The following is a 26,341-nucleotide window of genomic DNA, read 5'->3' as shown; positions in this document are numbered from 1 at the left end:
CAGAAACATAACTACCACACTCTGTTTGATCATTCTGATGTTAATTTACCCTTAAGGGGTCCTTTCCAAAACAGAATTAATAAAAGTTTTAAACAATGATAAATAAATTTATGATATAGAAACTTAGTCAAACCGAAGTAGTCCTATTAGCAAAAAAATCCATTAAAAATAATTCACACTTATTTCCCAAGTCCCTAATATTAAAGTTCATCCTATGTGAAAAGTTCTGTTAGTAAGAACTATATTTGCTATACTTTGCGTATCAAGCTATCTTTTTTTTAAAAAAGTCATCCAGGGCTTCCCTGGTGGCGCGGTGGTTGGGAGTCCGCCTGCCGATGCAGGGGACGCGGGTTCGTGCCCCGGTCTGGGAGGATCCCACATGCCGCGGAGCGGCTGGGCCTGTGGGCCATGGCCGCTGGGCCTGCGCGTCCGGAGCCTGTGCTCCGCAACGGGAGAGGCCACAACAGTGAGAGGCCCGCGTACTGCAAAAAAAAAAAAAAAAAGTCATCCAAAAAATTTTGATCTAAAAATAATCACTTCTAAGTTATCAGCTTTATACAGGCAAGGGCAGGGCAACCAAAACAGTAAGTATGAAATGTTTTCTAGCTCTGAAAAATTCCCTCTAAGAGTACTTGAATTTAATTTTTAGAAATAATTATATGGTTTTAGTGGTTTTCATAAGGCATTTTACTTAAAAGAGATGATTTTCAAATGACTAAAATGTTACCATTATCTCTCATTTATACAAAAATTTTCCTGGAGGGCCCTAGGGACCCATTACAACTCTCAATTGCTAAATTGGAGGCATCCTCCACTAAATTAGCAAGCTCCGGCCCAGATCAGATGCTCACTTACATATAAACACAACTGCAGACTCATAGATGGCTACATTTCAGCCTGTGACTTGTACAAAGTACAGAAGTAGTCTCTACCTCCTGGCTACACTGTGAAACTCACACTTAACAGCTAAGTACATAAACTTCAGTTGTGTACATAATCCTATTCTTTATGAATAGACCTTAAGTGATTCAGATATTAATTTGGCCATGAATTGTGAACTGAAGCCAAAATTTCAACAGCATAGGCTATACAACCAAAGGTAACCTTTCATGATTTCCTGAGGAGAATATAACTGCTTGTTTGAGCCAAGAAGGGCATAAACTGCAAATCCATCAAAACAACTTAATCAGCAAATATCTGACATATTGCCAGCAAAGGGCAGTTCAATCCTTGTGGCCATTTGATGCAAAGCTATTACTGTCTATTTTTATTACTATTTTAAATTATTATTATTATTATTGGTATTATATCATCATCACCATATTATTATTATTATCACCACCATGTGTATTTCTTTACACTGTTACAAACATAACTTCTTTTGTAGCACTTGACAATTCATAAACCCAGGAGAAGGTTACAGTAGTCCCATAGGGCAAAACGGAAAAGTACAATATTTCTTAACCCTTTTTAAAGATACTTTAAAGAAATTGATGCCCTGCTTTGCTGAGTAACTTGTCCAGGACTACTGAAAAGCTAACCAGTGGCAAGGGCTTGACACCAGTTCTTCTCACTCCACACCCACATCCTTTCCACGAAACCATGCTACCTTTTATTAGCTACTGTTCCACTGGGATTTAAAAGAGCAGAGGTAGAATTATTGAGAAGGTAGCTTCCCTCAGAGCAGTTGTTTCCAAAACAATTGTGGTTCTATCCTCTACAAATACGTGTTCACTCTTAGGATGATGCAGACAGCTACAAGGGTTTTGGACACCTGTCCCACTCCCTCACTAACTGTGTGGCTCTGGGCAAGCTGCATCCCTTTTCCTGAAGCTTTGTTTTTTTCACCTATAAAATGGAGGCTATGGCAGCAGCTATACCTCACAGGGTAGTTGTGTGGATTCGATAACATATAAAGTAGGTAGTCAAGTGCCCAGCTCAGAGTCCATGCAGAATTCCTAAAAGGGGAAGAGAATCACAGGGAAGGAACTCCAGGCTGCGCTGGCCCCAGTACAGTGAGAGAGACTGAACTGGGAGAAGAGGATAAGGAAACTGCTATTAATTCATATTGTACTAAAGCTCATCCACTAAGGAGCCACACAAACTCTGTGACTCTGAAACTCTGAAACTTTCTTTCAGAAAATTTCATCCCTTGAGCTCAAATACAATCTTTCTAGGAAACTTCTTCCATCTCATCACTCTCAGCATTAATTTTTTTGGCTGTGCCACCTACAAAAATAATCAAGGAATAAAAGAGCCACCCTCTGATCCTCGACTACGAGGCTAGCATTCTGCTGGATTCTGCCAAGAATACTGAAGAAATGAAATACTACGTGCCACCTTCCAAAATAATATAGCACTGAAGACAAGAACAGCTCACACAAAGCTGCTGAAGAAATGTGATAAAATATACAATGAAGTACAGAATTGTACAGTACTAACTATAAGCAGGACTAACAGATTGGGTATGAAAGAACAGAAGACTTGGAGGAAGGGACATTGCAGATGGGGGGACAACAGAAGCCAAGGACTGAAGGCCTGAGGGTGACAGTGGGCAGTGAAGGTTGTGGGCGGGGATCTCAAGGAGGCTACGGAGCAGACTCTACACCGAGGATAATCCTTACTGCACTGGAGGGCAGGCAGGGGATGGTGAGAAACCGAGTTCAGCAATAGGTATGGTAGGGCCAGATAATGGACGGCCCTTCATAGTCAGGCAGAGACATTGACCCTGATGAAGCAGACCGGAGGGAAGCACTTCAGGTTCCTACACAGGGAAGGGCAATGTTGAATGTGGTTGGAGTGAACCCCGTAGGGCTCAGCTCACAGTCCTCCTCACTGCCAACACACCCATCTCTCAGCTACTGCTCCACCGCTGTGTACTTTAGTGGGAAGAGCCCTTGGCTGCAGGAACAGCCTCCCCCAGTTCATGCCTCCTCTCAGGGGGTGACTTGCTCAGAACCAGGCACTTGGGGAGGCAGAAAGGGAGAGAATAACACATGGTTACAGGGAAAAGGAGAGCCATACAGGAGAGGAAATCAGAGACTGTGAAATGAGTCACATCAGGCGCCTCTTGGTAGAGCTGAGGGTGTTGAAGGGTCTGGTCCTTTGCCTCCATTTGTGAGAGCTCTGAAGACCCATCCCAGGTCTGAAGCACTCTATAGGATCAGTTACACATTCACTGCAAGTGAACTTCTCCCTGTTCAACCTGCCTTCCTTACTTCCTTGCAGGTGAAAGTATCTGCACTTCCCATTAACCTGCATGCAGCCCTGACACTGAGCCTGTTTCCAGGGAATCTGACCTAAGACTATGCTTAAAGAGGATGAATCCAACAGAAGAATGTAGAAGAAACTGAAAGGCTGGACCCATGAATCAGAGGAGCCCAGAATGAAAGTTATTTCATGACCTTCACTACTTTATATCTGGATAGGAAAACAGTAAGGAAGATGGAAAAGTAGAGGATGAAAGTGGAAGTCATTTTTTTTTTTTTTTTAAACATCTTTATTGGGGTATAATTGCTTTACAATGGTGTGTTAGTTTCTGCTTTATAACAAAGTGAATCAGCTATACATATACATATGTTCCCATATGTCTTCCCTCTTGCGTCTCCCTCCCTCCCACTCTCCCCATCCCACCCTTCCAGGCTGTCACAAAGCACCGAGCTAATATCCCTGTGCCTTGCGGCTGCTTCCCCCTAGCTATCTACCTTACTACGTTTGTTAGTGTGTATATGTCCATGACTCTCTCTCGCCCTGTCAAAACTCACCCTTCCCCCTCCCCATATCCTCAAGTCCGTTCTCCAGTAGGTCTGCGTCTTTATTCCTGTTTTACCCCTAGGTTCTTCATGACGTTTTTTTCCCTTAAATTCCATATATATGTGTTAGCATACGGTATTTGTCTTTTTCTTTCTGACTTACTTCACTCTGTATGACAGACTCTAGGTCTATCCATCTCATTACAAATAGCTCAATTTCATTTCTTTTTAAGGCTGAGTAATATTCCATTGTGTATATGTGCCACATCTTCTTTATCCATTCATCCGATGATGGGCGCTTAGGTTGTTTCCATCTCCGGGCTATTGTAAATAGAGCTGCAATGAACATTTTGGTACATGACTCTTTTTGAATTTTGGTTTTCTCAGGGTATATGCCCAGTAGTGGGATTGCTGGGTCATATGGTAATTCTATTTGTAGTTTTTTAAGGAATGGAAGTCATTTTGATGAAACTCTGCAAACATGGAGACCGATTACATATATGGAGAGAGAGGAGTCTAACGTAACATGACCCCAGCACAGATAAACGAGTTTCTCTCAGTCAGTGAAAATAATGTTATGCCTGAACACAATGAGATAATTGGTCCTGGGGCATCCAAAACACTTGGGTTGAGTTGGGTTGAGTTGGAGAGAGTAGCAGCACATTCAATGAGTTATACTAGGTTGCCTGAATTTGGGGGTATGAATAGTCAAGGCTAGAGATGTGGTTTGGGAAATCGGCAGAGAAGTGACAGCTGGTACCATAAGGGTCATGAACTCTCGTGAGGAAGTGAGGAGAGTCAAAACCATGGATTTCAGGATGCCCTCAGGAAGCACAAAGATAAGGCCTCTGCAGAGAAGAAAGGGGTCTTCAAGATGCCAGATTTAGCAGATAAAAATACAACAGAATGCCCAGTGAAATGCTGCAAGGGACATACATTCTTCAGTGATAGCAGCAAACAGTGTCAAATAACAAAATACTGTTAAAGATGACCAAGAATTTGAAAAGGTCATGAGTTTTTGCTAAGTGGAGTTCACTCGTAACCTTTAAGGGAAAACATTCTAGTTTTTATTTGAAAAATCCTATAAAAGATTTGATTCCTGTGTTTGAACAACCGTGTGCGCTTTCTTAGCATTTTGATTTCTGGTTAAATTATTCTTTTACCAAAATTGCTTCCAAGGGGGGAATTTCACTGCTCCTCAAGAGAAAGGACAAATGTTCAGCATTAGAAATCCTCCTCTTCCAACTGAGAGAAGGTTAACATTCCTCAAAAATCTGGCAGCTCTCAAAAGGCTGGTTTTCTACATTAATATATGCATTTTAAATGACCATTTAAAACCTTTAAAAAATGTCTTCTCTCTCTTCTCTAAAGACTACAAGTTGCTTCGAGTGATTCCATGAACTCAGGGGACCCACAGCAATTAAAAGGAAGACAGTTCCCTACATGTTTATGTCTATGTCTTTTTTTAAAAAATCACACTCACCAGGGAAATGAAAAACATGAATTGCACTTATTAAACAACACGAGTTACCTAAAATAAGCTTTAATTCGGAGGGATGTTTCGATGTGTATTTTCATGTGCACGTATACAGAAAGGGTTGTAGTCTGGAAATATTAGCATTGAAGAAAGCTTCCTAGATATCCTATGGGCCACATATGCATAACAAATCATTTCAGTTACTTACTTGCAAGCAAAGAAAAATAAACATTCTTCATAAGAAAAGTCTATAGGTTTGAAAACCTTAGCTCTTGACTGTCATCTCAAATTTGCTTTTGCATATAGTCCATCTCTGAAATACAAAAGGCCGTGTACTGCCCTCCAATGACGCATAAAGCTTCCACTAACAACTCCATGCAGAGACCAAGGCAATATATCACCATACTTAAGGATTTGCCTAGATGCTTTATGAAGCCCAAAAGCAATACACAGGTTTATCAAATCATTGAAATAATATACCCATGAAATAATATACCCATACCCATAATAAAATACCCATATATTTCTCTGGTCATATTTTTGCTCCAAGTACAGCAATATGTATAATAACACAACAACAAATAAAGAAGTTGGGTAACAAATTATACGTCTATACACACACACACACACACAAAATTGTCCATTTGTTCTTTGTGGGTTTTAAGATTTTTCTTTACTCAGAACATTACAGATTGAAGAAGGTTTTACTTTAAAAAGGCAGGAACTTGTCAGCCAAGTATTTTCAATAATCTACTACTGAGGTAAAAATCTTCTGGAAACATAAGAAGTATCTGAAAGTATAGTTTTTCAAGCTGTAGTTAAGCTACCAGCGCTCTCTAATTCTGAAAACTTTCAAGCCTGCATGTGAAAACAAAATTGTATCATAAGCAGCTGTGTTTTCATGTTTTTCTATTTTCAGTTTGATTTAGCTCCCCTGATAGAGCAACATTTTAAAAATATTTTCTTTTGCACTAATTATTCCACGATGAGCAGTATCAATAAGTTCTGCAATATTAATCAACTTAAAATTAGCAGGATGTCTAGTATTTGGTTAATCTATGTTCCAACAGTTAATAGGTTATGGGTGAATCCTGCCAGGCAAATTTCGATTGTTTTCTAACACATTCATGATTCTGCTAGAGATGGCTGCATGTGTTAGGCTAAGAAAGGAAGTTTGGAGCATGAATTGGGTACTGATCTATGACTCTGGGCCAGTCAAGTACAAATCACTTAAGGGTTAAGTCTTAATCTCTCCGATCCTGCCTCTAGGAAGTGGTACATCCTCGTGTTAAGAGCTGTGCTGTAGGGTCAGATGCACATGCATTCGAATCCATTTGGTTATCAACTCTGTGGGTTTACAATCTGCTGGTTAGAATGGGTCGGTGGTGGAAGTTACTGGTTCCCTATAACACCATCAACCATCTGTAATATTCCAAATGTATTAATGTAACAGGGGCAGAGGGAAAGAACTACTCCAGATGCACATCAACCCTGGAAGTCCCAGGGAAAGTAGAAATGTTTAACTGTTTCCCACAGGCTTACAACTATTTTGATACATTTAAAGGCACTTGGAGGGGTCTCCCTGGTGGCGCAGTGCTTAAGAATCCACCTGCCAATGCAGGGGACATGGGTTCGAGCCCTGGTCTGGGAAGATCCCACATGCCGCGGAGCAACTAAGCCTGTGTGCCACAACTACTGAGCCCGTGCGCCTGGAGCCCGTGGTCCACAACAAGAGAAGCCACCACAGTGAGAGGCCCGCGCACCGCAATGAAGAGTGGCCCCCGCGTGTCACAACTAGAGAAAGCCGGTGCACAGCAACGAAGACCCAACGCAACAACAAAAAATAAATAATTTTTAAAAAAAAAAAAGTTTAAAGGCACTTAGAAAGTCATGTAATAGACAACTGTTTATTAAATGCCTATTATGCATTTAGAATTTTTAAAATACTACCCAGGTCATCTTAAATAAACAAACCCAACTATCTGCTGCTCATCATGGAAACTGCCTCAAATCTCCAGGAAAAAAAAAAAACGCCCCTCCAGAAAAGTTAATCCTGGCCTTCAACAAGAAAATTTTATAATCGTAAGTACTTGTGTGAAACCAAGTTGTCATCATTAAAACTGACCCCTGCTGCTGGTTCCTGCCCATACTAGCCCTAAACTTCAGGACAGAAGGAAGAAGTATCAGCTCACAAACAACAGAACCACTGCCAATTTCTTGCTTATTATTTCCTTTAATTCTTTTTCTTGGGCCCTGTTCAAATTGTTACCACTTTTAAAAAGTGCTATTATCAATTCAATTCTTGTGAGTATACTCAGGGACTTGACTGAGATGGCATGTATCCAAAAATACAAATGTCCTACACTAAAATTTCCTTTAACTTTCTACTTCTAAACTTTTCCCACAATAAACTGTACGGTACATTTTCTCCACATATGGTATTAATCTGCTTTTTAAAAAATTAAAATAGGAATTATTTGATGGGTCTTCTGAAGAGTTCTACCACATTCCAAAATGTCAGAAGAAAATGAGAAATAGAGAAAAACCGAAATGATGTATCTTTTTGGCACTTCCCACTGAGATCAGTTATAATCTGTGGTGAGGGCTGCATTTTCAAGATGTGATTCACCGCCAGATCTCTGACCATCTTCTCTACAATGATGATTCAACATGACTTTCACTCCAGGCCTAGCTCTCCTGATCCTGGTAGTTCAAACTACCTACTGAACTCTCTAGGACTCAGTTTGTTCTTTTGTAAAATGAAGGAACCAGATGACATGGTCACTAAAATTCTTCTCAGCTCTAAAATCCTATGGTTTGGTGATTTCTAACTGGTATAAATGGCTATCACCTCAAGTTCAGCATATGTAACATCTATTCAACCCCTCTGGCCATAAAACTGCTGCCACCTCTGGCTTCCTGTTTCTATAAATGGTTCTGTCAACCTCAAACTCACTCTAAGACACTCAAATTGTTCTTAGCTCCTTATTAATCCCCCTCAACTGGACACATTCTTCCTTTTCAGTGTCTTGTTCTAGCTCCCCTTTCTCAGGCTTCATGGCATTCTCTTGCAGATCCCTGGGTCTCTTGGTTTTTTCCTCACCAATTATCCCAGATGCCCCGGCCACATTAATGATTCAGGGTCAACAATGAAACACATAGTAACAAATATCAGAGTAACAACAACAAAAAGTTAAGAAAAAAAAAACCCAGAAGTTTCCAGAACAATACCCAAATTATCTTTTTAGTAGACTATCAAAGAAAACAGGAACAGCTAGACTTTTCATAAGAAAACATTTAGGAACAACCCATACACCCCACTGTCAAGAGATCTACTTCCTCAATGGCTGTCAAACTGGTGATGGGATTGAGGTGGAGGGGAAGAAGTGATATTTACCTTAGTCAGCTACACTAGCGGGCATGCCTTTCTCTGTTCATTTCTCCTTACATGAATCCTACCTATCTGCTATGGTCTAAATGTTTGTACCTCCTCCACCCCTAACAAATTCATATTTTGTAGTCCTAATCCCCAAAGCCGATAGTACTAGTAGGTGAGGCCTTTGGGAGGTGGTTAGGTCATGAGGGTGTTGTTGCCCTCATGAATGGGATTAATGTTCTTTTTTTTTTTTTTATTTTTGTTTTTATTTTTTGGCTGTGCCACACAGCACGCAGAATCTTAGTTCACCAAAGATCAAACCCATGCCCCCTGCAGTGGAAGCCCAGAATCCTAACCACCGGACTGCCAGGGAATTGGGATTAATGTTCTTTAAAAAGAGCTTCCACAGAGCTCTCTAGCCAATTCCACCACATGTGGATACAGTGCAAAGTCTCGACCTGGAAGAGGGCCTTCACCCAACCATCCTGCCACCCTGATCTGGGACTTCCAGCCTCCAGAAATGTAAGCAATAAATTTCTGCTGTTTATGAGCTATGCAGTCTCTGTATTTTGTTATAGAGGCCCAAACCAACTAAGACACTATAATTTAAGCTCAGCCCAAATCTCTTCCATGTCCACACCAGAGCTCTCTTTCTTTTTAATCCAGAAACCACTATGGTCCTTTTCATTACTGTTTAAATTCCATTCAAACACTAACTGGACTCTTGGTTAGTTCCATTTTGGTGGCAGCAGAGAAAGAGCTGGGACATGACTAGTCAATGCTGGCTTCATACCACAACCCTCAGAATACAAAGGCCCCAGAGGTTATCAATAGTTTACAACTGAACACAACTGAGCACATCATAAAGTATAATGCAGAAAGTGCTAAGAGATAAGTTTATGAAGGAGAAAACAACAACAACAAAAGCAGAGCAAGCAAAAAGAGCAGAAAAGGAAAAAGATTATTTCTGTGAAAACCAAAAAAGTTTCAGAGAAAAGATAGGACTTAAATAAAGTCTTAGGGTTTCCCTGGTGGCACAGTGGTTGAGAGTCCGCCTGCCGATGTGGGGTACACGGGTTTGTGCCCCGGTCCGGGAAGATCCCACACGCCGCGGAGCGGCTGGGCCCATGAGCCATGGCCGCTGAGCCTGCGCGTCTGGAGCCTGTGCTCCGCAACGGGAGAGGTCACAACAGTGAGAGGGGTCACAACAGTGAGAGGCCCGCGTACCGCAAAAAAAACAACAACAACAACAAAAAACAAAGGTCTTAAAAGATGGTCAGAGCAGAGTTGGGGAGGGATCGGGAGGATGCAGGCTTGAAAAGGGTAAAGTACGTTCCTTCCTCCAATATATAGCTGCTCTGGCTGCTTCTCCACTATGGAGTCATAAAAGTTCAACCTGTCGATCGCCATTTACAATCAGCTTCTTGGCTGCATAAATTATACAACGATTTTTTGCTTCTGTTGGGTTATTTTTATCTCACTGAACAAATAGTGTGTTGTGATAAAAGCTATTTGTCAAAAACTGACAGCAATGACATGTGGCTTCAAAGGTTCTTTAGCACAGCTCTATAGGCTGTCTCTTTCCTTCTTCCATGTGCTTAGGGCAGCTCAGTTCAGCACACAGAGACAGCTCCTATCCCTCACCCTCTGCCTTCCTGGAATAATGAAACATCCAACCTCACTGATGTCAACACTGTTAACTAGAAGACAATTTCTGGCACGTGAGTAGGAGTAATTTTTTTTTAAGTTCTGACGTAGAAGTGGCCCATGTTTCTTGTAATGACAGGACAGGCTGGGTAACACCAACAGGAGACCCTCAAAATCTTCCTTGTGACTGTCTGAACAACATCACTCAGGCACCACCTCTTCCATCACTAATTTAAAGGCTCTTTGACTTATCAACAGTTTCCCTCTCACTCTTTCCCCTCTATAGACATTCATAATTAGATCCTATAATTCAACTGATAACGTGTTTATCTTTCTCCACTAATCAATTTTAAGATCTTTGAGAATAGGAGGTGTCAGTTTTTATATTCAACAAAATAAGTTTTATTTCTGATAGTAAAAATAACAGTTTAGAGAAGTTGGGATAAAGAGGAATAAAGATCTTCTAGATTTAACAATTTAATGATTAACTTATTATTAATTAATAATTAAAGATTTAATCATCACTAGTGTTATATTAATTTTCTTCTATTTTTTAGCTAAGTGTATAAATATACATTTCAATAGAATTAGGAAAACATTTATTTGAGGTATAATATAAACCATAAAAGATACCCACTGTAAATATAAAATAAAATGACTTTTAGTAAATCTGTAGGGCTCTGCAGCCATTACCATATCTCAGATTTGTCCAGCCATAATCAAAATCCAGTCCTGGAACAATTTTGTCTCACCAGAAGACAGTGGTGACAGTTTGCAGTCAGTCCCCTCTTCCAAACCCAGCCCCAGGCAACCACTGATCTGCTGTCTTTATAGATTTCCCTTTTCTGGGAATTTTATGTATATACAACCAGGCTTATATAACTGAGCATAAATGTTTTCAAGGTTCAAACGTGTTTGTTTGGTTTTTAAAAAATATTTATTTATTTTTATTTTTGGCTGCATCGGGTCTTAGTTTCGGCATGCAGGCTCTTCGTTGCGGTGCGCGGGCTTCTCTCTAGTCGTGGCGTGGGCTCCAGAGTATGCAGGCTCAGTAGTTGCGGTGCACAGACTTAGTTGCCTCGCAGTATGTGGGATCTTAGTTTCCTGACCAGGGATGGAACCTGTGTCCCCTGCATTGGAAGGCGAAGTTTTAACCACTGGACCACCAGGGAAGTCCCTCAAGGTTCAAACATGTTGAAGCATATTATCAGTAGATAGCTCCTTTTTATTGCTATATGAATGTTTGACATTTTGTGTATCAATTCAACAGTTGATGGACATTTAGGTTGTTTCTTGATTTTGCCTATTCTGCATAATAACATTAGAAACATTCATGTGTACGTGTCTTTGTGTGGAAGTGTTTTCCTTTCTCCTGGATAGATTTCCGGGAGTGAAAATGCTGGGTCATATGATAATTTAATAATCCACTTTTAAAAAAGCTGTCAAGGGCTTCCCTGGTGGCACAGTGGTTAAGAATCCGCCTGCCAATGCAGGGGACACGGGTTCGAGCCCTGGCCCAGGAAGATCCCACATGCTGCGAAGCAACTAAGCCCGTGAGCCACAACTACTGGGCCTGCACTCCAGAGCCTGCGAGCCACAACTACTGAAGCCCGCACGCCCAGAGCCGGTGCTCTGCAACAAGAGAAGCCACCACAATGAGAAGCCTGCTTGCCGCAACTAGAGAAAGCCCACTCGCAGCAATGAAGATCCAACGCAGCCAAAAATAAAATAAACTTATTTAAAAAATAAAAAGCTGTCAACATGTTTTCCAAAGTGAGTATACCACTTGATATTCCCACTAGCAATGTATGAGGGTTCCAGTTACTCCACATTTTTGCAATATTTGGTATTATCTGTCTTTTCTATTATAGCCATTGGATTAGGTGTACAGTCACCTCACACTGTGGTTTTAATTTTCATTTTGTTTATGACTAACAACTTTGAGCTTTATTTCATGGGCTAATCAGCCACTGGTATATCTTCTTTGGTGAAATATCTATTCAAATCATCCATTTAAAAAATTTGGGGGAGTTTTCTAATTATTGAGTTTTGGACCTCTTTATATATTTTATATATTTTGGAGATAAATCTTTTATCAGATATATTATTTGGAAATATTTTCTCCCAATTTGTGGCTGATCTGAAAATGTCTTTAGCCTTCATTTTTGAAGGACAGTTTTGCTGGATACAGAATTTTTGGTTGACAGGCTTTTTGTCTTGTCTTTGAACATTTTAAATATGTCATTACATTGCTTTCTTGCCTCCACTGGTCTGGATGGGAGATTAGATCTTAAACGTATTTTTTTCTCCTGCACGTAATGAGTTGCTTTACTCCTGTTGCTTTCAAGATTTTCTTTTTGTCTTTGTCTTCCAACAGTTGGACAATGATGGGTCTAGGTATGGGTCTCTTTATGTTTCTCCTAATTTTGGTTCATTTATCTTCTTGGATAACAGATTAATCATATTTTTCAATAACTTTAGTAAGTTTGGGCAATTATTTCTTCAAATATGTTTTTGCTCCTTTCTCTATCCTCTCTTTCTGGTACTGTCAAATTCCTTTCTAATATACATGACCTATCAATTTTTTTAATGAATATTAAAAAGTCTCCTTGGGCTTCCCTGGTGGCGCAGTGGTTGAGAATCTGCCTGCCAATGCAGGGGACACGGGTTCGAGTCCTGGTCCGGGAAGATCCCACATGCCGCGGAGCAACTAAACCCGTGTGCCACAGCTACTGAGCCTGCGCTCTAGAGTCCGTGAGCCACAACTACTGAAGCCCGCGTACCTAGAGCCCACACTCTGCAACAAGAGAAGCCGCTGTAATGAGAAGCCCGCACACCACAGGAAGAGAAGCCCCTGCTCGTCGCAACTAGAGAAAGCCCACGTGCAGCAACGAAAACTCGATGCAGCCAAAAATAAAATTTAAAAATAATAGATAAATAAATTTTTTTAAAAAAGTCTCCTTGTTTTCTGTCATCCTTTTAAAGTTCCTTCAACATTCAGGAAATTTATCTTAAATTACAGCTCACAGGTAAATAATACTAAATCCTGTCAGTGGTCATGACAGTGGTCATGAATTAATTACTGTTTAAAGTTTGCCATCTTTTGACTATTTCTAAGTCACTAGATAGAACATAGCTTAAGCAGCAAAACAGTATAACAGTTTCTCAAATACTGAGAAGTAACAAAGGTATACCAATGGATTGTATTTTTATAAAGCAACGGATAGTAGCTATGATAATTACTATCATGACAAGCAGCTGATATGCAGATTATGGATTCCCATCACTTTTTAAAAATTAGCCAAGAAATTTTGACGGGAGGAAGGTATCACCTTTGAAACAAACTCTTCACTTAAAAGACCCCAGTTAAAACCCTAACTTAGCTGTTTCCTAGTAAACTGTGTAACACAGGATAATTTACTTATCTCTAGGCTTCAATTATCTCATCGGTAATACGGAGATACTAATATCTATATTTAACACAGGATTATTGTGGGAATTAAATGAGGTAGCATCTTTAAAATGTTATTAGCATGACAGGTACCAAAAAAGTCTATAAAGATTTTTTGCCAGTTATAAATGCCTTCAAATTAGAACTAGTTACATAGTTCTTCTAAATGTGTTTTAAATATAAATGTATCAGAGCTTAATTTATATTTCCAATAAAATACTTATGTTTTCAAATACAAGTTGGAAACTGTATTTCCAAATAAAATAAGACATAAAATTTTTTACAAATTTAAAGCAGACAAGAAATAAGTTATTTCATTAAAAAAACTTTATCCTTTAAAATTAAAAACATGAAAAAGAAAATACATGATTTTTATAGTTTTTAAAGTCACATGATCTGAGAGCTTGGAAATTTTTTGTTGATATCAATTGGCAGACACCCATCAAATTACTCAGACTTACAAAGAATAACAATTTTGGCAATTTACATAAGCTTACTTACAATCAAAGTCTAGACTCATAGATTTTTATCTTCCACTTAAAAAATTTTTGTCAGTTGTTAAATGCTCTGAAGCAATTCATGTTAATTTTTTCAGTGACAGACATAAAGGGTTATTATTAGAAAGTTTAAAAGAAATATTCTAAGCACAGTAATGTGTATCACACTACAGCAGGTGTGGATGAGGAATACTGATGATACAATTATAGATCCTTTATCCAGGAAAAGATCCACGCTGGTACTATTATTTTAATCATGAAGATATAAGATCATACAGTCCAACCCCTCCATTTCCAAGAGAAAGAAACTAAAGACAAAATATTTTAAGTGACTTGCTCACCATCACATAGCTAGTTGCACAGTCTTCATCAAGACTCAGAATTTTGCTGTATGGTGCTTTCCCAACTTCACCTGTCTGCTTCTTAACAGCCGGAAAGTCTCTATATACAATTTTGATCGTACAGGTTTCTGTGTCAACAGTAATGCAGTATAGTAGAATAAAAAGTAAGGATTTGGAATTTATTCACTCATTCATTCACTTATTCATTCAACACATACTGAATGGCTAGCATGTGTCAGCGTACTAGGTAGAAGATGCAAGCTGAACTCCATACCTACCACATAATTATTTGTGTGACTTTGGACAACAATTTCTTTAGATCCCAGCTTCATAATTATTAACATGAAGATAGTAACATCAACCTTTCTCACAATGTTGAGGTAAGGTCCCCAATTTACGTACAACTGGCCTATTATCTGTATTGCACACCATATGAACAACTGCCACATCAACGTCCAACCTCAAACTTAACATGTTGATATTGAACTTACTATCTTTCCCTTCCTGTAACTGCTACCTTTCTTGTATCCTAAGACATTTCATCTACTTCCTTTCAAACCTTTCTTGTATCTCCTGACTCTTTATCAGTACCATCAAAAACCATGATGATATCATATAAAGATTTTAAGTTAAAATAGAAAAGCTGGCCTCAGCATGGCTACTTAATTTCTCTAAGCTCCCATCAAAGACAGAACGAGTTTCAAAGCACTTGAACCTGAATTAAGCCATTAAGCACTCTAGCTCTATAAGATAAAATTCAAAGTCCATCTTAGGACATAAAGCTGGTAAGATTAGGGTTGCTTACAAGTGTTTCCACTTTAGGTGGAAATTATGTGTTAACATCTGAATTCCCAGGAAAGGTTAGAAGTGGCAAGCAGCCACTTGAAAGCTACTTTACTATGCACAGTGCTTTCCTACTTTGAAATCTTCCTTCTATTGACGTTTTGTGAATGAGGAAATTGACCAAGCAGCAGAAAAAAGGCAAACTCAAATTAAAGTGCTTCCTCTCAATTGAACAAGCCATGCCACTCCCTCATCAATGTAAAAAATGTAAAAATGAATATATCCCAAGCATCTACCACCCTCATCCTAAATATTTCAAGTTCTACCACTAGGTACACAGAGGAGTTATTGTGCATGGATTTCTAGTATTAATAATAGCAAAAGAGAGTGAGCAACGGTGCTAGCTTTTGCTTCCACACATAAATAGCAGAAAAATAAGACTTATGAAAGGCAAAAGAGCAACAAATAACCAAAACTGCCCAGAGTTTCTTCTTCTTACTATATGGTCATTTATCTCCATTAAAAATCACTCGGAAGTCAGATTTTATTAGGAAAAATGTAAAATATTTTATTCAAAGGAAAATACAATGTCTTATTGTGATCAGTTCCTTCAGGCCTCAACAATTCTTGTACCATTCATCTCCAGAGAATTCAGAACTCTGAGTTTAAAGACTCCTTGGGAAACCAAAACCATAATGCAGAGGTAGATGGTTCCTGATGGCACAAACCAACTCCTGTGTTCTGCAAGTAGGGTTACTGAGGCCCAACACCATTAGGTGATGTTACAGATTGAATTGTGTCTCCCAAAATGCATATGTTGAAGTCCTAACTCCACCACCTCAGGATATGATGGTATCTGAAATCGAATTTTTTTCAGAGGTAATTAAGTGAGGTCATTGGACCCTAATCCAATATGACTGGTGTCCTTATAAGAAAAGGAAATTTGGACAAAGGCACAAAGAGATGATGTGAAGACACAGGGAAAAGACAGCCATCTATTCACCAAGAAAGGCTTGAAACAAATCCTTCCTTCATGGCCATCAGAAGGTGGGCCCTGACACCTTGACCTCGGACTTCTAGCCTCCGGAACCATGAGATGCTGTTTGAGCCACTCAGTCTGTGGTACTGTGTTATGGCAGCCCTAGCAAACTAGCAAGGTGATGAAAAACAGTCAGGATCAAAACCCAGCTTTCCAGACTCTAATATGAGGCTTTCTAACTCACTACACTGTCTTGCAATTTAGCTCTCTATTTTCACTCAAAGTTCTCTCCCATAAAAATCTTACCACTTGTTCAACTTGTTAAAGACCATGTTAATATATACTGTTTATGCTGGCCTCTTGTGAGCTACACTTCCACATCACAAAAGGACATTTTTGTATAGATGTCTCATGAACTCAAGCCCCAATGTGTAAAACCCCAATCAACTACTCCACAAAGTTAGTATGGACACTGTTTTATAATCTAAGAAAGTCTAGGTCCAAGATTCAAGTCCTTGGACAAGTCATCTAACCTCTCTGAGCCTCAATTCCATATTAGTAATACGAATTCACAAACAATATAAATTCTACACCCCCAAAAAAGAACCTTCAAAAGGCTAATGTGAAGGTTAAATTGGATAATAGCCCTTTCAAACTGCAAAGTATTAAAAGCAATTCTCCATGCAATCAAAAACTATTTCTCTCTCTGGCACCATTGTCTTTACTCATTCAAACTCAAAACCATTGGTATTTCCCTCTCAAATTGCCTATAACTAATAATTCACCTAGGTCTGGCATTTCTTTCTCAGCAACATCATTTTTTGTCACTGCTTTCTAACAAATCCTCATGATTTCAAATCTGCACTGCTCTAAATGACTGATTTATCAGCTTCTGGCTTCCTCCTTATCTAATCTATATCACATCGTAATATCAGATTTATCCTCCTAATACACTCAGCTCAAAAGTCTTCAGAGGCTCTCTAACCCACAGAACCAGGTCCCACCTACAGAGCCCTGCATTCTATGACACGACTGCAGCCTTGGGCCAGCTCCTAAGCTTATCTCAATTTACCATGTGCCCAAGGGCCTCGCCTCATACCCAGCCAGTATGAACAGACAGATCATCAAAAACTTTAATATAACCCTACTTGCTTCTTCCCTTGAGCTTCCCACTGATGGACCCAACTGTCAAAGCTGGATCCTCTAATATCGTTAGGAACTTCCTCTTAACCTTGAATCTGGGAAGGTACCATTAACAAGGTTAGGCTGGTTAATTCTAGTGCACACCCCACATGCTAAGGAGCATGCCTGCTGCCCAGTATCATTTTCCTTCTGCTTCTCTCTTGGCCCAGAAACTCTTTGCCCCCTCCTACTCTTTAACATTGAGGGCCTACCATAATCAAATTCACAGCTCAATGGGAACCCATTGCTCCATCTCAGCCAGTGGTTTCCAATCCCATCAGACCAAATACAAATATTTTATTCCTGGAATAAACCTCACTTGAGAGTGATATATTATCATTTTTATATATTACTGGATTCAAGAGGAAATGCCAGGTAGGCAGAAGGATGTGTGAGAATGGAAACAAAGACAGGGTCTTAGCTAAAGAGAGGCATGTGTAGGTCATCATGTTATAGCTGCTATTTAATTCATGAATAAAATCACATGGGAAAGAGTGCTGATTAGAGAAAAAAAGGCCCCTTCCCTGTCCTAAAACTCCATAATATTTAGAGAAGGAGACAACACAAGAGAGAGAGAAAAGCTACCCACTTGGAAAATCTGGTGTTAGCTAAACAGGAATGATAGAAACTAAACTGAAGTGGTATGAAAAGGAGAATGGGGGGGACCTTGAAGATGGCGGAAGAGTAAGACGCGGAGATCGCCTTCCTCCCCACGGATACACCAGAAACACATCCACACGTGCAACAACTCCTACAGAACTCCTACTGAAGGCTGGCAGAAGACCTCAGACCTCCCAAAAGGCAAGAAACTCCCCACATTCCTGGGTAGGGCAAAAGAAAAAACAGAGACAAAAGAATAAGGACGGCACCTGCACCAGTGGGAGGGAGCTGTGAAGGAGGAAAAGTTTCCACACACTAGGAAGCCCCTCCGCGGGCGGAGACTGCGGGAGGCGGAGGGGGTAGCTTCGGGACCGCGGAGTGGTGCACAGCGACGGGTGTGGAGGGAAAAGCGGGGAGATTCCTGCACAGACGATCGGTGCCGACCGGCACTCACCAACCCGAGAGGCTTGTCTGCTCACCCGCCGGCGCGGGCGGGGCTGCGAGCTGAGGCTCGGGTTTCGGTTTTGGACGGAGCGCAGGGAGAGGACTGGGGTTGGCGGCTTGAACATAGCCTGAAGGGGTTGGTGCGCCACGACTAGCCGGGAGGGAGTTCGGGGAAAAGCCTGCACCGGCCGAAGAGGCAAGAGACTTTTTCTTCCCTCTTTGTTTCCCGGTGCGCGAGGAGAGGGGTTTAAGAGCGCTGCTTAAAGGAACTCCAGAGACGGGTGCGAGCCGCGGCTAAAAGCGCAAACCCCAGAGACGGGCGCGAGCCGCGGCTGAGGGCGCGAGCCCCCGAGACGGGCGCGAGCCGCGGCGGGAAGCGCGAGCCCCAGAGACGGGCGCGAGCCGCGGCTGAAACCGCGGACCCCAGAGACGGGCGGGAGACGCTGGGGCTGCTGCTGCCGCCACCAGGGGGGCTGTGTGCGAGCGCAGGTCACTCTCCGCGCCCCTCTTCCGCGGAGCCTCTGCAGCCCGCCACTGCCAGGTTCCCGGGATCCAGGGACAACTTCTCCGGGAGAACGCACAGCGGGCCTCAGGCTGGTGCAACATCACGCCGGCCTCTGCCGCAACGTCACGCTGCCTCTGCCGCCGCAGGCCCGCCCCGCACGCAGTGCCCCTCCTTCCCCCATCCCCCAACCCCCGGCCTGAGTGAGCCGGAGGCCCCAATCAGCGGCTCCTTTAACCCCATCCTGTCTGAGCGAAAAAACAGACGCCCTCCAAGCTGAGCTCCTGTGAGCCGTGAGAACAAATAAGAGAAAGGGAAATCTCTCCCAGCAGCCACAGAAGTAGCGGATTAAAGCTCCACAATCAACTTGATATACCCCGCATCTGTGGAATACCTGAAGAGACAAGGAATGATCCCAAATTGAAGAGGGGGAATTTAGGAGCGAGATCTATGATTTTTTTTCCCTTTTCCTCTCTTTGTGAATGTGTACGTGTATGCTTCTGTGTGAGATCTTGTCTGTATACTCTTGCTTCCACCATTTGTCCTAGGGCTCTATCCGTCCATGATTTTTTTTTTTAATTCTTTTTCTTAATAATTAAGTTTAATTGTAATAACTTTATTATACTTTACCTTCGTTCTTTCTTTCTTTCCTTCCTTCCTTCCCTCCTTTAGACAACGAATCACCCCAAATTGAGGAGGTGGTCTCTGGGAGCAGGATTTATGATTTTTCCCCCTTTATCTCTTTTTGTGAAGCTGTATGTGTATGCTTCTGTGTAAGATTTTCTCTGTATAGCTTTGCTTCCAACATTTGTCCTAAGGTTCTATCCGTCCCTTTTTTTTTTTCCTAAATATTTTTTAATTCAATAACTATATTATACTTTATTTTATTTTTACTGTATCATCTTTCTGTCTTTTTTCCTTCTTTCCCTCCTTCCTTCATTCCTCCCTCCCTCCCTCCCTCCCTCCTTTCCTTCTTTGCTTCTTTCTTCCTTCCTTCCTTTCCTCCTTTCCTTCTTTCTTTACTCATACTTCTACTAATTCTCTCTACTTTTTCTCCCTTTTATTCTGAGCCATGTGGATGAAAGGCTCTTGGTGCTCCAGCCAGGAGTCAGGGCTCTGCCTCTGAGGTAGGAGAGCCAACTTCAGGACACTGGTCAACAAGAGACCTCCCAGCTCCACATAATATTAAACGGTGGAAATCTCCCAGAGACCTCCATCTTAACACCAGCACCCAGCTTCACTCAACGACCAGCAAGCCACAGTGCTGGACAACCTATGCCAAACAACTAGCAAAACAGGAACACAACCCCACCCATTAGCAGAGAGGCTGCCTAAAATCATAATAAGGCCACAGACACCCCAAAACACACCACCAGACGTGAACCTGCCCACTAGAGAGACAAGATCCAGCCTCATCCAGCACAACACAGGCACTAGTCCCCTCCACCAGGAAGCCTACACAACCCGCTGAAACAACCTTAGCCACTGGAGACAGACATCAAAAACAACGGGAACTACGAAAGTGCAGCCTGCAAAAAGGAGACCCCAAACACAGTAAGATAAGCAAAATGAGAAGACAGAAAAACACACAGCAGATGAAGGAGCAAGATAAAAACCCACCAGACCTAACAAATGAAGAGGAAATAGGCAATCTACCTGAAAAAGAATTCAGAATAATGATAGTAAGGATGATCCGAAATCTTGGAAGTAGAATGGACAAAATGCAAGAAACAGTTAACAAGGACCTACAAGAACTAAAGATGAAACAAGCAACGATGAACAATGCAATAAATGAAATTAAAACCACTCTAGATAGGATCAATAGCAGAATAACTGAGGCAGAAGAACGGATAAGTGACCTGGAAGATAAAATAGTGGAAATAACTACTGCAGAGCAGAATAAAGAAAAAAAATGAAAAGAACTGAGGACAGTCTCAGAGACCTCTGGGACAACATGAAACGCACCAACATTCGAATTATAGGGGTTCCAGAAGAAGAAGAAAGAAAGAAAGGGACTGAGAAAATATTTGAAGAGATTATAGTTGAAAACTTCCCTAATATGGGAAAGGAAATAGTTAATCAAGTCCAGGAAGCACAGAGAGTCCCATACAGGATAAATCCAAGGAGAAATACACAAAGACACATATTAATCACACTGTCAAAAATTAAATACAAAGAAAGCATATTAAAAGCAGCAAGGGAAGAACAACAAATAACACACAAGGGAATCCCCATAAGGTTAACAGCTGATCTCTCAGCAGAAACCCTACAAGCCAGAAGGGAGTGGCAGGACATACTGAAAGTGATGAAGGAGAAAAGCCTGCAACCAAGACTACTCTACCCAGCAAGGATCTCATTCACATTTGATGGAGAAATTAAAACCTTTACAGACAAGCAAAAGCTGAGAGAGTTCAGCACCACCAAACCAGCTTTACAACAAATGCTAAAGGAACTTCTCTAGACACGAAACACAAGAGAAGGAAACGACCTATAGTAGCGAACCCAAAACAATATAGAAAATGGAAATAGGAACATACATATCGATAATTACCTTAAATGTAAATGGACTAAATGCTCCCACCAAAAGACACAGATTGGCTGAATGGATACAAAAACAAGACCCATATATATGCTGTCTACGAGAGACCCACTTCAGACCTAGAGACACATACAGACTGAAAGTAAGGGGATGGAAAAAGATATTCCATGCAAATGGAAACCAAAAGAAAGCTGGAGTAGCAATTCTCATATCAGACAAAATAGACTTTAAAATAAGGACTATTAAAAGGGACAAAGAAGGACACTACATAATGATCAAGGGATCGATCCAAGAAGAAGATATAACAATTGTAAATATTTATGCACCCAACATAGGAGCACCTCAATACATAAGGCAAATATTAACAGCCATAAAAGGGGAGATCGACAGTAACACATTCATAGTAGGGGACTTTAACACCCCACTTTCACCCATGGACAGATCATCCAAAATGAAAATAAATAAGGAAACACAAGCTTTAAATGATACATTAAACAAGATGGACTTAATTGATATTTATAGGACACTCCATCCAAAAACAACAGAATACACATTTTTCTCAAGTGCTCATGGAACATTCTCCAGGATAGATCATATCTTGGGTCACAAATCAAGCCTTGGTAAATTTAAGAAAACTGAAATTGTATCAAGTATCTTTTCTGACCACAACACCATGAGACTAGATATCAATTACAGGAAAAGATCTGTAAAAAATACAAACACATGGAGGCTAAACAATACACTACTTAATAATGAAGTGATCACTGAAGAAATCAAAGAGGAAATAAAAAAATACCTAGAAACAAATGACAATGGAGACACAACGACCCAAAACCTATGGGATGCAGCAAAAGCAGTTCTAAGGGGGAAGTTTATAGCAATACAAGCCCACCTTAAGAAGCAGGAAACATCTCGAATAAACAACCTAACCTTGCACCTCAAGCAATTAGAGAAAGAAGAACAAAAAAACCCCAAAGCTAGCAGAAGGAAAGAAATCATAAAAATCAGATCAGAAATAAATGAAAAAGAAATGAAGGAGACGATAGCAAAGATCAATAAAACTAAAAGCTGGTTCTTTGAGAAGATAAACAAAATAGATAAACCGCTAGCCAGACTCATCAAGAAAAAAAGGGAGAAGACTCAAATCAATAGAATTAGAAATGAAAAAGGAGAAGTAACAACTGACACTGCAGAAATAAAAAAAATCATGAGAGATTACTACAAGCAACTCTATGCCAATAAAATGGACAATCTGGAAGAAATGGACAAATTCTTAGAAATGCACAACCTGCCAAGACTGAATCAGGAAGAAATAGAAAATATGAACAGACCAATCACAAGCACTGAAATTGAAACTGTGATTAAAAACCTTCCAACAAACAAAAGCCCAGGACCAGATGGCTTCACAGGTGAATTCTATCAAACGTTTAGAGAAGAGCTAACACCTATCCTTCTCGAACTCTTCCAAAATATAGCAGAGGGAGGAACACTCCCAAATTCCTTCTAGGAGGCCACCATCACCTTGATACCAAAACCAGACAAGGATGTCACAAAGGAAGAAAACTACAGGCCAATATCACTGATGAACATAGATGCAAAAATCCTCAACAAAATACTAGCAAACAGAATCCAACAGCACATTAAAAGGATCATACACCATGATCAAGTGGGGTTTATTCCAGGAATGCAAGGATTCTTCAATATACGCAAATCTATCAATGTGATAAACCATATTAACAAATTGAAGGAGAAAAACCATATGATCATCTCAATAGATGCAGAGAAAGCTTTCGACAAAATTCAACACCCATTTATGATAAAAACCCTCCAGAAAGTAGGCATAGAGGGAACTTTCCTCAACATAATAAAGGCCATATATGACAAGCCCACAGCAAACATCATCCTCAATGGTGAAAAACTGAAAGCATTTCCACTAAGATCAGGAACAAGACAAGGTTGCCCACTCTCACCACTCTTATTCAACATAATTTTGGAAGTTTTAGCCACAGCAATCAGAGAAGAAAAGGAAATAAAAGGAATCCAAATCGGACAAGAAGAAGTAAAGCTGTCACTGTTTGCAGATGACATGATACTATACATAGAGAATCCTAAAGATGCTACCAGAAAACTACTAGAGCTAATCAATGAATTTGGTAAAGTAGCAGGATACAAAATTAATGCACAGAAATCTCTGGCATTCCTATATACTAATGATGAAAAATCTGAAAGTGAAATCAAGAAAACACTCCCATTTACCATTGCAACAAAAAGAATAAAATATCTAGGAATAAACCTACCTAAGGAGACAAAAGACCTGTATGCAGAAAATTATAAGACACTGATGAAAGAAACTAAACATGATACAAATAGATGGAGAGATATACCATGTTCTTGGATGGGAAGAATCAACATTGTGAAAATGACTCTACTACCCAAAGCAATCTACAGATTCAATGCAATCCCTATCAAACTACCACTGGCATTTTTCACAGAACTAGAACAAAAAATTTCGCAATTTGTATGGAAACACAAAAGACCCCGAATAGCCAAAGCAATCTTGAGAACGAAAAAAGGAGCTGGAGGAATCAGGCTCCCTGACTTCAGACTATATTACAAAGCAACAGTAATCAAGACAGTGTGGTACTGGCACAAAAACAGAAAGATAGATCAGTGGAACAGGATAGAAAGCCCAGAGATAAACCCACGCACATATGGACACCTTATCTTTGATAAAGGAGGCAGGAATGTACAGTGGAGAAAGGACAGCCTCTTCAATAAATGGTGCTGGGAAAACTGGACAGGTACATGTAAAAGTATGAGATTAGATCACTCCCTAACACCATACACAAAAATAAGCTCAAAATGGATTAAAGACCTAAATGTAAGGCCAGAAACTATCAAACTCTTAGAAGAAAACATAGGAAGAACACTCTATGACATAAATCACAGCAAGATCCTTTCTGACCCACCTCCTAGAGTAATGGAAATAAAAACAAAAATAAACAAATGGGACCTAATGAAACTTCAAAGCTTTTGCACAGCAAAGGAAACCATAACCAAGACCAAAAGACAACCCTCAGAATGGGAGAAAACATTTGCAAATGAAGCAACTGACAAAGGATTAATCTCCAAAATTTACAAGCAGCTCATGCAGCTCAATAACAAAAAAACAAACAACCCCATCCAAAAATGGGCAGAAGACCTAAATAGACATTTCTCCAAAGAAGATATACAGAATGCCAACAAACACATGAAAGAATGCTCAACATCATTAATCGTTAGAGAAATGCAAATCAAAACTACAATGAGATATCATCTCACACCAGTCAGAATGGCCATCATCAAAAAATCTAGAAACAATAAATGCTGGAGAGGGTGTGGAGAAAAGGGGACACTCTTGCACTGCTGGTGGGAATGTGAAATGGTTCAGCCACTATGGAGAACAGTATGGAGGTTCCTTAAAAAGCTACAAATAGAATTACCACATGACCCAGCAATCCCACTACTGGGCATATACCCTGAGAAAACCAAAATTCAAAAAGAGTCATGTACCAAAATGTTCATTGCAGCTCTATTTACAATGGCCCGGAGATGGAAACAACCTAAGCGCCCATCATCGGATGAATGGATAAAGAAGATGTGGCACATATACACAATGGAATATTACTCAGCCTTAAAAAGAAATGAAATTGAGCTATTTGTAATGAGATGGATAGACCTAGAGTCTGTCATACAGAGTGAAGTAAGTCAGAAAGAAAAAGGCAAATACCGTATGCTAACACATATATATGGAATTTAAGGGGAAAAAGTGTCATGAAGAACCTAGGGGTAAGACAGGAATAAAGACGCAGACCTACTGGAGAACGGACTTGAGGATATGGGGAGGGGGAAGGGTGAGTTTTGACAGGGCGAGAGAGAGTCATGGACATATACACACTAACAAACGTAGTAAGGTAGATAGCTGGGGGGAAGCAGCCGCAAGGCACAGGGATATTAGCTCGGTGCTTTGTGACAGCCTGGAAGGGTGGGATGGGGAGAGTAGGAGGGAGGGAGATGCAAGAGGGAAGACATATGGGAACGTATGTATATGTATAGCTGATTCACTTTGTTATAAAGCAGAAACTAACACACCATTGTAAAGCAATTATACCCCAATAAAGATGTTTAAAAAAGCAAAAAAAAAGAAAAAAAAAAAAAAGAAAAGGAGAATGAAAGGTGAGAAAGTGAAACAGAAAGTAGACTTCTTGGGAGTTCCCTGGTGGCCTCGTGGTTAGAATACCAGGCTTTCACTGCTGTGGTCCAGATTCAATCCCTGGTCAGGGAAACAAATCAGACCAGTGACAGACTACATTTAATTCATCAATATCTTAACAATACTATTGAAGTAAATCTCTGTTATTTATCTTGCTGTGGATCAGCAGAAAAGTAACTGTGGTTCCTTCAATGCAAAAATAAACTGAAGTCTTATTTCAAGATTTGTACTTTTAAAAATGTAGTATAGGTGAAGCTATTAATACTAAAATTTCTGAAAGTGAACTGAAAAGATCCCACTAATAAAAGAAGGTATTTCATTCTCTTGAAGTAGAGAAACTATGCAGGAAGTAATAAAGCAAAAGATAGAGCAATTTCATGTCATAAAAATTTTAAATTTATATGTATCAAATAACTGTTAAAAAGACTTTTTAGAAAAATGACAGAATGGAAGAAAATATTACAACATACATGATGCTGATATATAAAGAGCATCTATAAATCAGTAAGAAAAACCAAT

At 40.2% G+C, this 26,341-nt stretch overlaps 1 protein-coding gene across 3 annotated transcripts in view; it reads right to left on the bottom strand.

The window, feature by feature from the left end:
* CDK14 (cyclin dependent kinase 14) overlaps window positions 1-26,341 on the bottom strand; it is a 595,562-nt gene that overhangs the window by 367,676 nt on the left and 201,545 nt on the right. The gene's annotated exons all lie outside the window — the stretch shown is intronic.

The sequence above is a fragment of the Phocoena sinus genome, chromosome 9 (assembly GCF_008692025.1).
Source record: "Phocoena sinus isolate mPhoSin1 chromosome 9, mPhoSin1.pri, whole genome shotgun sequence".
Classification (NCBI taxonomy): Eukaryota; Metazoa; Chordata; class Mammalia; order Artiodactyla; family Phocoenidae; genus Phocoena; species Phocoena sinus.
The sequence above is the reverse complement of the archived record's forward strand: the minus strand, read 5'-3'. Positions and strand labels throughout refer to the sequence as shown.